This window comes from Papio anubis, chromosome 17 (genome assembly GCF_008728515.1).
Source record: "Papio anubis isolate 15944 chromosome 17, Panubis1.0, whole genome shotgun sequence".
Lineage (NCBI taxonomy): Eukaryota > Metazoa > Chordata > Mammalia > Primates > Cercopithecidae > Papio > Papio anubis.
Window position 1 is genome coordinate 17,660,904 of NC_044992.1, and position 12,689 is coordinate 17,673,592.

A 12,689-nucleotide genomic window follows, 5' to 3' on the forward strand; every position below is an offset into this window, starting at 1 on the left:
TCTGGGCTCAGACCTTTGCCCTTCTCTGTGTCACTAGGAAATTTCAGTCAAGAGGGTGGAAATGGGTCATTTCAGACCATGCAGCAAAGCCACTGCTAGGCAAGTTTTTTTTTTTTCTTCAGACAGAGTCTCTTTCTGTCCCCCGGGCTGGAATGCAATGCTGCAATCTCTGCTCACTGCAACATCTGCCTCTTGGGTTCTAGCAGTTCTCCTGCCTCAGCCTCCTGAGTGGCTAGGATTACAGGCACCTGCCACCACGTCCCGCTAATTTTTGTATTTTTAGTAGAGACGGGATTTCACCATGTTGGTCAGGCTGGTCTTGAACTCCTGACCTCAGGTGATCCACCCAGCCAGGCGAATTTTAAGGCAAATTTTATCTCTTATTCGGTCAGAGCCAGACGTAACCTTCTTACCACTGAGCAATCCTGCCTTTGCCGGAGATGCAACTTAGGCAACTCTGGATGAAAGTGGGATGAGGAAGCCTGGGGCAGATTCCAGGAGGTCTGGGCCTGACTACAGGAATGGACTTGTGTGCTTTTGAAGGCTGTAGTCACTGGGTGTCACTTCTGGCCCAGCTGCCCCTCAGTGGTAAACAGGAAGGGGGACCAAAAAAAAACTGAGATGGCAAAACAAACCCAGGCTCCGGAAGCAACATGAGGTCACGCAGATCCCACTAGGCAGCCTCATTACATATAAGAGAAATGCTAGAAAAAGGGATTACTGCAGGAGGCACCTCGGATCTGATGACAGGTAGGACCTTGCATCAAAATGATTTTTCTTTAGAACAAAAGAAAGGGTGAGAAAAGAAAAGATCAAAGAAAGGGGTTCCATGAGCTTCATGAGATAAGACACAGCAGTGTTGTAAGGGAAGCAGGAAGATGGGGGCTGTGGACACAGGGTGGCGGATGGTGCCTCTCATGGCTTCTTTTCTCCCTGTTGGGCTGGTGGGTTGGTAGCTGAGGCCGGAGGTCCCCTCCCCTGGGGAGCAGGCAGATGACTTTGGCAAGGGGCAGTGGGGAAGCTGGGGTTACTCCACCTGGGCATCACGATTGGCTCCCTCAGTCTCCTTCAGTTTCCTCTCCATTAAATCTCCCTCCACCTCCTTCTGATCACTGATCACAAACTCCTTAGCGAAATCCTGTATGACCTCCTTCACTGGGGTCTTGACGTTCTTGCCAATCTACCTGATGAGGGCAAACATGGACCTCCTGCTCATGGCATCCCCTGTGGTGACACACACGAAGGCAAGCAACCAGACCTCGTCTGTACGCTGCAGGATGAAGTGCTGGTATTCTGCTCCTTGCCTGACAGGGACGATGATGGAGCCATCATATTTAAAAGTCACCCAGATGACGGCCAATCTGTCGTCTTGTGCTAGGTTGTAGGCCTCCCGGCAAGCCTCTTTGTCAATCTTGGTGGCCATCACCACGGTGCTGCAGTGGAGACACTGCTAGGGGGGACCAAGCATGCCCCTGGCCATGGCGGGGATGGGAGCGTGGTAGTGGTGATAGTGACCTGGTGTCTGCAAGCTCCAAGCATGGCTGCAGCTCTGCTAAACTCTTAATTTTCAATTACTCTAATTGCTTGAAACTCAAATAGCCACATGGGGCTAGTGGCCACCATTTGGACAGAGTGACTCCAGCCTTCCATGTGGTGTAATTTTATTTACTAGCCTTTAGCATCATGTGATGTGATCTTCTTCACTTGTTTTCTGTCTCTGTGACCAGAGCATCAGCTCCTTGAGGTGGGGATTCGTTTGTCTTGTCCACTGCTGTATGCTGGGGCTAGAAGTGGATGTGGCATATAGTAGATGCTCAATACGTAATTGCCGAATGAATGCATGAGTAAATGAATGACTCCTGGGACCATACATTCTGAATTTCTCCAAAAGGAATGCTAGTTCTGCCAGGGATTGCTGCTCTGTGACCTCAAGTCAGGATCTTGCCCTCTCTGGGCTCAGCATCCTGACCAAGGGGCACTGGGGCCCCTCTGGTCCTAAGGCTCTGAAACTTCCTGCTGCTTACTTGGCCCTGTTGGGAGAAAAGCTGAGTGTTGGGAGAGAAGTTGAGGTAGGGTTTGCATGTCTGCTAGACTTGCTGGCTCCTTACTTCTAGCATTCCCATTATCTCAAGCATATTTCAAAGAATATGCTGCACCATCACAGCTGTAGCTCACTCACTTGATACATTGCTTCCTTTAAACCCCCACATCCTCACCACCTGTTTGTTTGAGCACCAATAAATAGCTGGGGCTCCCAGAGCTTGAGGCCTTTGCAGCCTCCATACTAGCGTTGGCCCCCTGGTCCCACTTTCTCTCTTGTCATTTCTCATTCCTTTGACTCCACCGGACTTTGTAGCCTCCACAGCCTGGCGTTGAGTCTGATCACCCCAACATGCCCAAACTGCCCCAATCTATCCTTCAACCCCAATGCCCACCCCCAGCCTCCCCAGCCACCTTATAGGAAGGAGGCCAGATGGGCTTCCTGTCTCCGGAGACTGTGTCTAGGAAGCCATCAGAGCAGGCTGCCTGTGCCGTCTCCTTAACAAATGGCCTTAGGAAGTATTTGGGGGTGGGATAAAGTGGTGATTGCTGTGGGGCTGTGTCTCAAATCAACAGCTCTCCAGCTGGCCAAGGGCAAGTGTTTCTTAGGAGCCAGGTCAGGGAAGGCTGGTAGTTGTGGCACATGCACCAGAAGTCGGCTCCAGGGTCCTCCAAGCCTGGGCCCTGCAGTTGGCCACCCTCACCCTCTCTTGCCTGTGCTTAGGGTTCAAAGGGGGCAGGGGGTGCTTGGGCCCTACATGCTTCTTGTGGGGAATTGTAGGAACCTGGCATGAGGAAGTGAGGAGTGGGTGCTGACTGTGAGTGACTCAAACCCTGACTGCCCCAGCATCCAACACTAAAAACGCATGCATGTGTGCCTGCTCAGCCAGACACAACACACAGCTATGCATGCTGACATGCACATGCTTGAAGGCATGGGCACAGACACACACTTACTTGTTTTTGTTTTTATTTGAGACAGAGTCTTGCTCTGTTGCCAGGCTGGAGTGCAGTGGCATGATCTCAGCTCACTACAACCTCTGCCTCCCAGGTTCAAGCGATTCTCCTGCCTGAGCCTCCTGAATTGCTAGGGCTACAGGTGTGAGCCACCACACCCAGCTAATTTTTGTATTTTTAGTAGAGACAGAGTTTCACCATGCTGGCCAGGATGGTCTTGATTTCTTGACCTTGTGATCCACCTGCTTCAGCCTCCCAAAGTGCTGAGATTACAGGTGTGAGCCACTGTGCCCAGCCATTTTATGTGTTATTTTAATAATTTTTATGTTTAGAGAGGGATCTTACTCTCTTCCCCATGTTGGATTGCAGTGGTGGTATCTTAGCTCACTGCAGCCTCAACCTCCTGAGCCCAAGCAAGACTCCCTCCACTGCCCTGCCAGTAGCTGAGGATACAGGCCCACACCACCATGCCCGGCATTTAAACAATTCTTTTTTGTACGGATGGGATCTTGCTACGTTGCCCAGGCTGATCTCAAACTGCTGGGCTCAAGTGATCCTCCTACCTCAGCCTCCCAAAGTCCTGGCATTACAGGCATTAGCCACTGTGTTTGGTCCTATTTATTCATTAGATTTGAGTTGCAAATCTTGAAAGTTCATCCATATTTGTAGGATGTGTAAGTATTCCATTCATTTTAATAACTGAATAGTATCCCCCTGTGCACATATAATACATGTTGCTCATTTATTCATCTGTTGGATGAACACTGGGTTGTTTCAACCTTTTGGTTGTTGTGAATATGCTGCTCTTTTAATGTTGTGGGACACAAGTATCTGGCTTTTAAAAAAAAAAGTATTTTATTTTTCGGACAAGTTATTGGGGTATAGGTGGTATTTGGTTACATGAGGTTCTTTAGTGGTGATTGAGATTTTGGTGCACCCATCACCCGGAAAGCAGTATACACTGCACCATATTTGTTGTCTTTATCCCTCTCCCTCCCACTCTTCCCCGCAAGTCCCCAATGTCCATTGTATCATTCTTATGCTACAGTATCCTCACAACTTAGCTCCTACATATCAGTGAGAACATATGATGTTTGGTTTTCCATTCCTGAGTTCAAACACCTGTTTGCAACCCTGCTGTCAGGAGTTTTGGACATCTACTTAGAGTGGAATGGGTCATATGGTAGCTCTTAAGTTTGACTTTTGAGGAACTGCCAAACTTTTCCCACATTACATTCCATGGGCCACTGCATTATACATTCCCATGAGCAATGAGGGTTCCAGTTCCTTCACATCTCCAACACTGGCTATTTTCCATTTGTTTGATAATAGCATCCTAATGAGTTTTTAAATGATAACTCATTGTGGTTTTGATTTGCATTCCCCAATGACTAATGACGGTGAGCACTTTCTTAGGGATGCTGGAAGTGGGGGACACTGTAACAGGATAGCAGCCTTGGCATTGCCTTAGCAGTGTGATGGGAAGGGAAGCATGTGAATGAGGGTGGAGAAGGAGAGGGAAGAGGGAGAGAGAAAGAGAGAAGAGAGATGGTGAGAGTGGGAAGAGAGAGGTGGAAAGCAAAAAGACGGGTAGAGAGAGATGGGGAGAAACAGACTGGAGAGTGGGAGAGGGAGGATGGAGAGCAGAGAGAGAGAAAGAGAGATGGGGAAAGGGGCAAGAGATGACAAGAGAGACAGAGAAGCCAGAGAGGGAGAAAGGGAAGGAGGCAGAGAGAGACAGAGCAGGAGGTTGGGGCACTCTGGGTCCCAGTTTCCAGTGCAGCTGTAGGTCGCCATCACCTAACCACATGTGCCATAAAGTCCTCCTGCCAGCTGCTCACAGCCCCCGAGAGCCCCTCCTCCTGGAGTAAAAACCCTTTGGTGACTGCCCTTCCTCAATGGATTTTGGTTGTGTCTAATGAACCGAGTCTTCCCGTCTATCACCTTCCTGGGCTCACCACTCCACTAAACACTGCACCCTCGGTTTGGGAGAACCAGTGGTGCCCCCATCTCACTAGGCTCCCGAGGAAGCTTGTGACCTAGGCTTAGGCCCGAAGAACCCGGGTACCCACTGGCGCTCTCTTCTCCTTTCACTAAGACGAGAAAGAGACCAAAGAACTGGTCTGCAGAGAGGGTGCCTGTGCAAACACCCAGGAAACCAGGGGCCTAAGCTGTCTTCATTTCCTAACAGCCACACATTCCCTTCCATGCCTCCTTAATGAGGGCATGAAGCACAAAAAATCTGTGTCCAGCTGTGCAGTTGCATGTGTGTGCATATGTGTGTTGTGGGGCTTGCAGTAGGCAGCAAGGAGAGGGCAGCTCCTGCTCAAAGCTGCAAGTCTCTCTGAAAGATCGAGATTCCCTGGACCACAGCAAGACAGTATGTTCATTGCATCCATTTTTATTAGCATTTAAACTTGTATTTTGAGTAGCATATAAACCTTTAGTTGGTTAACTATTCTTACAAGCATTTACACAGGAAGATAAACACATGATAATGTACACTGAAATTATGCACCCTTCCCACCCGGGCCACCCCACCTCAAAAATTATCTTGTAAACCTTCCACGTTTCCCAGCAAAGATCCCAGAGCGCACTTTGAGGTGTAGACAGGAAGTCAGTCTCCATTGCTCTTTTCCATCTTTCTTTCACCATTCAGGGCTACCAGGCTGTACTGGTTTGCTAGGGGCTCCTTTAAAGTACCACAGACTGCAGCTTCAGTAACAGACCACTGTCTCACAGTCCTGTGGCTGTAGGTCCAAGAGCAAGGTGTCGGTCGGCAGGAAGGCCCCTTTTCCATGTGTCCAGGAAGGCTCTTGTTCCAGGCCTCCGCTGGCATGTAGGTAGCCTCTCCCTGTGTCTCTTTTAATTGCCTTTCCTATGTCTCTGTGTCTAAATTTGCTCCTTTTATAAGGACATCGGGTCATATTGAATTGGGCACCTCACTGAACTCATTTTGATTTTAGCTTATTTCTGTAAGATGCCATCTCCAAGTAAGATCACCTCAGGCACTGGGGCTAAGGGACATCAACAAAGGAATTTCCAGGGGACAACCAACCTATCACACACAGGCCCTCCCCTCGCAGGCCACCTCTGCGCCATCTCTTTGTCTACAGGCAAATTGGCATCTAAAAAGTGTTGCCTGCCTAAGACATGTGTCTGGCCCATGGTACAGCCAGTCCACACAGCCAATGGTGAGACCCGGGTGGCATTGTTTCCTCACCGCCATGCCTCACGCTAGCAGCTGCCTTCTTATAACAGGGTGGACAAACTCGCACTGGTGCAATCGCTGCTGGCTGTGGGTGAAGTAGCCCCACGCCAGTGTGCTGCAAAGATGCGGCTTTAGAACGCTACGCTTTGTGTGTGAAAGATGCTAGATTTCTATTCCTTCCCATCCGTGGGTTTCAAGCTCCTGCTCTGCCTGAACCCAAGCAAGGGCTCTGTAGGGTGCCTCTGGAACAGGCCGGGTGTTTAGGGGTGCTGGAAAAACACAAGGTACCCAGGCTCAACCCCAGCTTCAATCACACAATCTTGTTGACATGTTTTTTTGGTCAGTTTTTTAATTGGTCTTTGTATAATTTTTTTAAGAAAGGGGTCCTTTTGGCAGAAAGAAAATTTTGAAACTCTAAATATCTAAATACTGTCCATTTCCTAATTATCTGACCAACATACCTGACATCAGATTTTAATTGAGATGCACTGACACTGAGTTTGCAGATTCAGATCACACACTAACAATTACTCACTCTGCCACTGCAGCCCCAAAGCAGTCACAGACAAGAAGGGAACACAACGGAGGATCTGTGGCTGCACAGAACCTTTATTCACCACAACAGGAGTGGGGCTTCATTTGGATTATTGTGGGCCTTTAGCTCTGCCAACCCTGCCTGACTTCATGGCAACACTGACCTTCATATTTATGCTCTTAAAACATGTGTAAGCCGAAAGTAAGGGCTCATGCCTGTAATCCCAACACTTTGAGAGGCCAAAGCTGGAGGATTGCTTGGGAGCAGGAGGTCCAGACCAGCCCGGATAGCACAGCGAGATCCCATCTCTGCAAGAAACCATTTCAAAAGCAGCCAGGCATAGGGGCCCACACATGTAGTCCCAGCTACTCAGGAGGCTGAGGTGGGAGGATTGCTTGAGCTCAGGCCGCTGTAGTGAGCCAGTTTGGGCCACTGCACTTCAGCCTGGGTGACGGAGCAAGACTCTCTCTCTCTCTATCTCTCTCTCTATATATATGTATATATACACACTGTGTTTGAGAGTAATGGTTGTCTACAAGACACACCTTTAATTAATCACAGCCAGCCCTCAAATAATCTGTATAGTGTAGGACCCTTACAACGCTTACACTCCCAACTGTTCTCCCCACCCATCTTTTACTTTTCCTTCCACGGATTCTACACCATCTTCCTCTCCTCATTGACTCTATGTGAGCTGTGGGATTCTGATGGGGAAGGTACCGTGAGAAAATGAAGTACCAAGAAACTAGCAAAGGGTCTTCTGGCTGTCTGGGGAGAGTCCTTGTGTCATCCCCAGCCTAGTCTCAAGGGTTCTGGCCGGTCACCCTGTGGCCTCTCTGTGCTGTGTCTCTGGATCTGGCCCTCCATGGAAGGGACTCCTGGGAGACCCAGCAGAGTGGGGTGCCTGCTGATAAACACCTCCTGCTCCTCTGGCTGTGTGGCTCAGGGATAGGCCACATCACTGCCTCCTTTGAGATGGGCCCAGAGGACCTTGTGGCGCAAGCATGAAGCTTGGCACCTGGAGCCTGGGACCAACTGCCCCTCCCTGTGTCCTGGAGTTGGGGTCCAGTCCTGAGAAGACTCTCAGTCACCTGTGGGTGCTGATGAGGGAAGGAGGAGTTTGTGGACTCAGAGGGGCCATTGCTAGGGGACTTTAGCAGCACTGCCTGTGCGGTCTGGCCAGTGGGGGTCTGGTCACAGAGAGCTGAACTCTGGGGCTCAGACATAGAAAAGCTGGTCATGACCCTTTCTCCCTTTTTCAGTTCTGCCGTGACGGCAGAGAGAGAGGAACTTCCAGTGCCCGCCATGGAGCCAGAGTCCACAGCATGGGGAAGGCCCCATCGAGAGGCAGCACTGCAGCTAGAGGTAGCTCCAGAGCCCCTCCTCAGGGCCCCTCACCGTACAGCAAAGGACCAGCTGCTGGTGAGCTACTTCAGACCTCATGCCACCTGCTATAGCCACTGGCTTCAACTCTGAGCTGAGCCGTAGCTGAGATAGACGTGGCAGAGAGGAGATTAAGTAGCAAGGCTCCAGCCAGCAGTTCCCAAGCTGCCCCTAGTCCTGGGCATGGTGCGAGCCTTGGTGTCGGAGGCCAGGGTGTTAAGCCTGGGTTCCTCTACCTCACTAAAGAGAGGCCTCTTTTATTTACTAGAGCCACAGCCCTGCTGCATCAGGACCTTTTCATTTTGCTGGTGCTGGGGCTGTCTATCTGCAAGCTGGAGGTGCTTGAGAGCAGGAAAAGAAGCCTGCGAGAAAGAGTTCCAAGAGCTCCTCCTGCTCCCAGAGGTGGACTCCTCCTTCAGGCATGGAGGTCTCTCTGCTACTGGGCTTCTGGGCTATTTGCCCCTGATTTGCTCCCTGGGACAGGCTCTTCTTAACAGGCAGGCAAGGGGTATGGGGACCAGGTGGGGGCTTCAAAGGGTACAGCACCAAATCTTCCAAACTCAGCACTTGTGCCCCAGGTTCTCCAATCTGTCTTCTGCCCTAGGATTTATTCATACTGTTAAATTACCAGTTTATGCAAATGATATTTAAATAAAGTTTGATTTCTGAAACGTCATGCCTTTTTGAACTCCCTAATGTTAGATGGTGTTTTTTAGGCGATCCTAAAATCTCTGATAGTTGAGTCTTTTGTTGCAGTTGTTTGTGTGATTGAGTTACCACCAAATCAACTGTTATTGGAAATCTTTCAGGTATGGCTTTTTAAAAAGACCTAGACCTACTCTTGCCTGTTTTGACCCTCCAGTTTATTGTGGAAGAAATGATCATGTAGTTTCATGTCTCCGGCAGATCAATCACTTTCCTCCGTCCATAGCAGGGAGGAGTCATGGCACCCCAGAGGGTTACTGGGAGGAGGAGGTGAGGAGGTGTATGGAATCCAGCCCTGCCACACAGACCTAGCATGTTACACCCTAGCCAAGTCCCCTGCTAAGGAAGGGGCACACCCTCTGCCCTCAACTCTCAGCCACCCATCCCCCACCTGCACCCCCAGGACTGCCCCAGATGGGGATGTCTGCGATTGGGGAGGACACATAGATGTTCTGATGCTAGCTACAGGACCTGGGGGTGGTGACAGTGACAAGGATCTCGGTGCATATAGGAGTTGGGCAGCCAGGTCTGGCCAGAGCAGTGACACATGCATCCACACATTAATGCACTCACATACATGTGCACGCTCACCTGCACAAACACACTGCACACACCCATGTTGTAACTTCAGGGACGGGAGGATGCTGACTCTGCACCCTGCTGACCCAGGCAAGGGCCCTCTGTAATGGGTGCCATGATTCCACAATGTCACTGGTGCTGAGTACCCGCCTGTCTACCTGCCTGCCCTCTCTGTGTCTGGAGCTCTTGGAGACAAGACACACAGTGGTATCTGGTTCTGTGCAGAGGAGGCTTTCCTGAGTGAGAGGCACAGCTGGATCAGCAGACTCAGGTGAGTGTGACCTGCTGTGTTCCCTCCCTGCTGACGTGGGACAGTCGCTACCTGGTGGGCAGTGCTTTCCTCTGGGCAGGTGCCTAGGAGGGTCATCCCTGAGCACTCATCAGGTGCCCATTCTGCACTGACTGTGTAGACGGTTGTTTCCTGCATCCTCACAGCAACTCTGTGGGGTGGGTGCTGTCCCCAAATGTACCCGTTTGACAAGTGAGCTGTCTGGGGTCAGAGGAGCCGATACTGGCCCAGGGACCCAGATGTGAGCCTGGGATGTGCTCTCAGCCCTGCCCTGGGCTGTGCTGGGCTCAAGCCCTGACCTCTGCTGCCTCCCAGCCCTGGATTCCAAATCTCCCTGGGGTTCTGGACTTCAGTGGGGCAGAGACTGGCCCCGGAAGAGGCACTAAAATGGAGGCCCTGTGGGTGGTGGGGAGGCGGGGGTTCTCAGTCCAATTCTGTGCCTTAAGGTGGAAGGAGGTCTCACCAAGAGTTCAGACTTCAGGTGTGGTCACTGATGGTCCCTGTGGGCCCCACTGGACACATGGGTCCTTCGTCTAGGAGTAGGGTGGGGAGCCCTCTGCCCTTGGGCAGTTGTGGAAAATGAAGGAGCTCTGGAGGGCTGCCTGGAGGGTGATGACTGTCCCTCCTGGTCAAAGGGGCTTGGGGACTGGGACCTTCCCCGAGCAGCCCTTCCTCTGTCTGATCCCCTGGAGGCGTTGCCCTTCCTTCGCCCCAAGCGCTCCTGGGGGGATGGTCCCCCTGGGTGTTCTCTGGGACCAAGGCCCCAGAGTTCTCTTGTTCTTTCTTGGTGACCTGGGAAATTGAAGCCCCCTCCTGTATTGACAGCTGGGAATTGTACAGTCCACCGTCCTTCCACCTGAGACAGGCTCTCCATGAGCACAGAGGCTGCTTTGGATGCAATAGACGATTTTCCCCAAACCAAACAGCCTCCTGGCTTGGCTAGCATTGTTCCTGAAACAGCTTCCCTGGCCAGAGTGTGTGAGAATTGGAGTAGGACGGAGCAGTCACCAGTTATCTTGCTTCCTACAGAAAACTGGGCATCTTCATGGAGATTGATCCTATACAGATCTCTGCTCCTGACCACATCTGCCTCCAGTTGCCCGGAATAGCTCATCGTGAGCCCTTGACGCTCGGCAGGTGGATGCCGTTTGCCCTGCCGGGGCAGGTGTGTATCGATCTGAGAGCACTTGCGGACAATAGGCCTCTCTTTCCAGGTTGTCCTGTGCTCAAGTCTTCAGGAAGGAGCCCACCCCAGGTGGGATGCAAGGACTCCAGACACTGAGGAAGGGGTGGGGTCACTGGGTCTGGCCCCCTGTCACCTGGAAGGGGTGGTAGAATGGGGCTCCTCGGGCCAGAGGGTGTCTAGGGGTGTGGCAGGACTGGTTTGGGTGTTGTCTGGAGCACTCGGGTACAGCAGAACCATTGGATGACTTGGTCTTGTGGGATGGTGATGGATGAGGTCATGGATACCCCGCATGTGCATGGGTGAGGGGACATTATTGACAAGTATGAGCAGGTACAGGTGGGGCCGCTCCCTCAAGACAGGTGGGGCCTCTCCTCCCTCGCTGTGCCTGGTCAAAGGCTCCTGGGCTCCCTAAGATCACAGGGCCGGGACAGGCTGTCCATGCCCTTGGGACCCCAAGTGCCTCATCTTGCCCCTATCTCCCTGACCCCCTCTGGGTCACAGGCACGGGAGCTGGGTCAGCAGTGGACACGGAGCACAAGCATGTTGACATCTGGAAATTCACCTATCGCCTCAGGATTGTGTGGTGAGTCCTCTGTCCCCTGACACATCGGTCTCACCTCAGGGACAGGTTTTGTTTTTAGAAAGATTCTCTGAGGCAGTATTGTCTCCCCGGCTTGTGCCAACCTTCTCTCCAGGGTCAGAACTCCTCCCTGCCTCTCCTGCAGGTCCAGTCGGTGGTCGGGGTTAGAGCAGAGCCTTGAGGCCCATCTAGGGAGCTCAGAAGAGTAGGTGGGACAGAGAGGGGGCTGGGTCTGACCCCTGGGCTCTCAGCACTTAGGTCCTCACATCAGCAGGAGAAGAGGGGACAGCCTATGGGCCTGGCCCTGTCCCCTTGGGGGCTGTGCTGGTGAGATCTGGGGTGGTAGCCACAGGCTAGGCGACCCCTGGCCTGTGGGCTATTATGTAGCAGGTCTCTGAGGGCTCAGGGGGCCCAGCTGAGGCATCCTATAGGGAGAGGTATGGGGACATCAATAGCAGTGACCCTGAGAGGCTGGGGGAGAAGAAGGGTAGGGCCTAGCCTGGGCATCTCATGGTGAGGCCAGGGGGGCAACAGAGCGTGCAGCTGAAGGCCGGGAAGTGGTGCTGGGAAGGGATCTGGGCATGGTAAGGGGAGCCCAGCCAGAAGCTGGCCCCTCAGGACTCATAGGATGGAGAGAGGGAGGAGCCTGTTGGAGGGGGGCGGGGTGAGCCCCTGAGACCTGCCACTTCTGGGATGCACCTCAACCAAGCCAGCCCAGGGTGGAGCTGCCAGCCTTGGGAAGACAACAGATGGGGTGGGCAAGAAACAGTGGCACACCTGGGACCCCTCAGTGGGGGGACTTGGTCAGTCCCCAAGGCTCTGCGTGGCCCTCCAGAGACTCTGGTTCCTGCTAGCTGTCAGCAGCACGCAGGGTGGATGGGGGTGCTGAGTCAGCACAGGTAGGACAGCCAGGCACTCCATGTCCCAGCTGCTGCAGTGGCTGGGAGGAGGCTGAGGGATGAAGGCTGACTGCCCTGAGACCAGCTTTGGCTGGAGGTGGAGTGGTGGGTCTAGTCCCTACTGCCTGCAGAGTCCTTGGTCACCCTCGTCAACCCAGGTTTCTCCCCAGCATGCTTGGCAGCCCAGGGAAAGACCTGGGAGTCTCATGCCTAGGCTCTGGCAGGAAGAGGGTCACAGAAAGGCCAGGGTGGGCCACAGGCTTTGGGCCAGACAGGATGGGGGAAGATGGGGAACAGGCAGGGTCAGTGGCCAGCGTGCAGGGAG

The 12,689-nt window shown here is 52.5% G+C and overlaps 1 pseudogene; it reads right to left on the reverse strand.

The window, feature by feature from the left end:
• Positions 1–299: 299 nt before the first annotated feature.
• LOC103878684 lies at positions 300–3,081 on the reverse strand (annotated as a pseudogene).
• Positions 3,082–12,689: the final 9,608 nt, after the last annotated feature.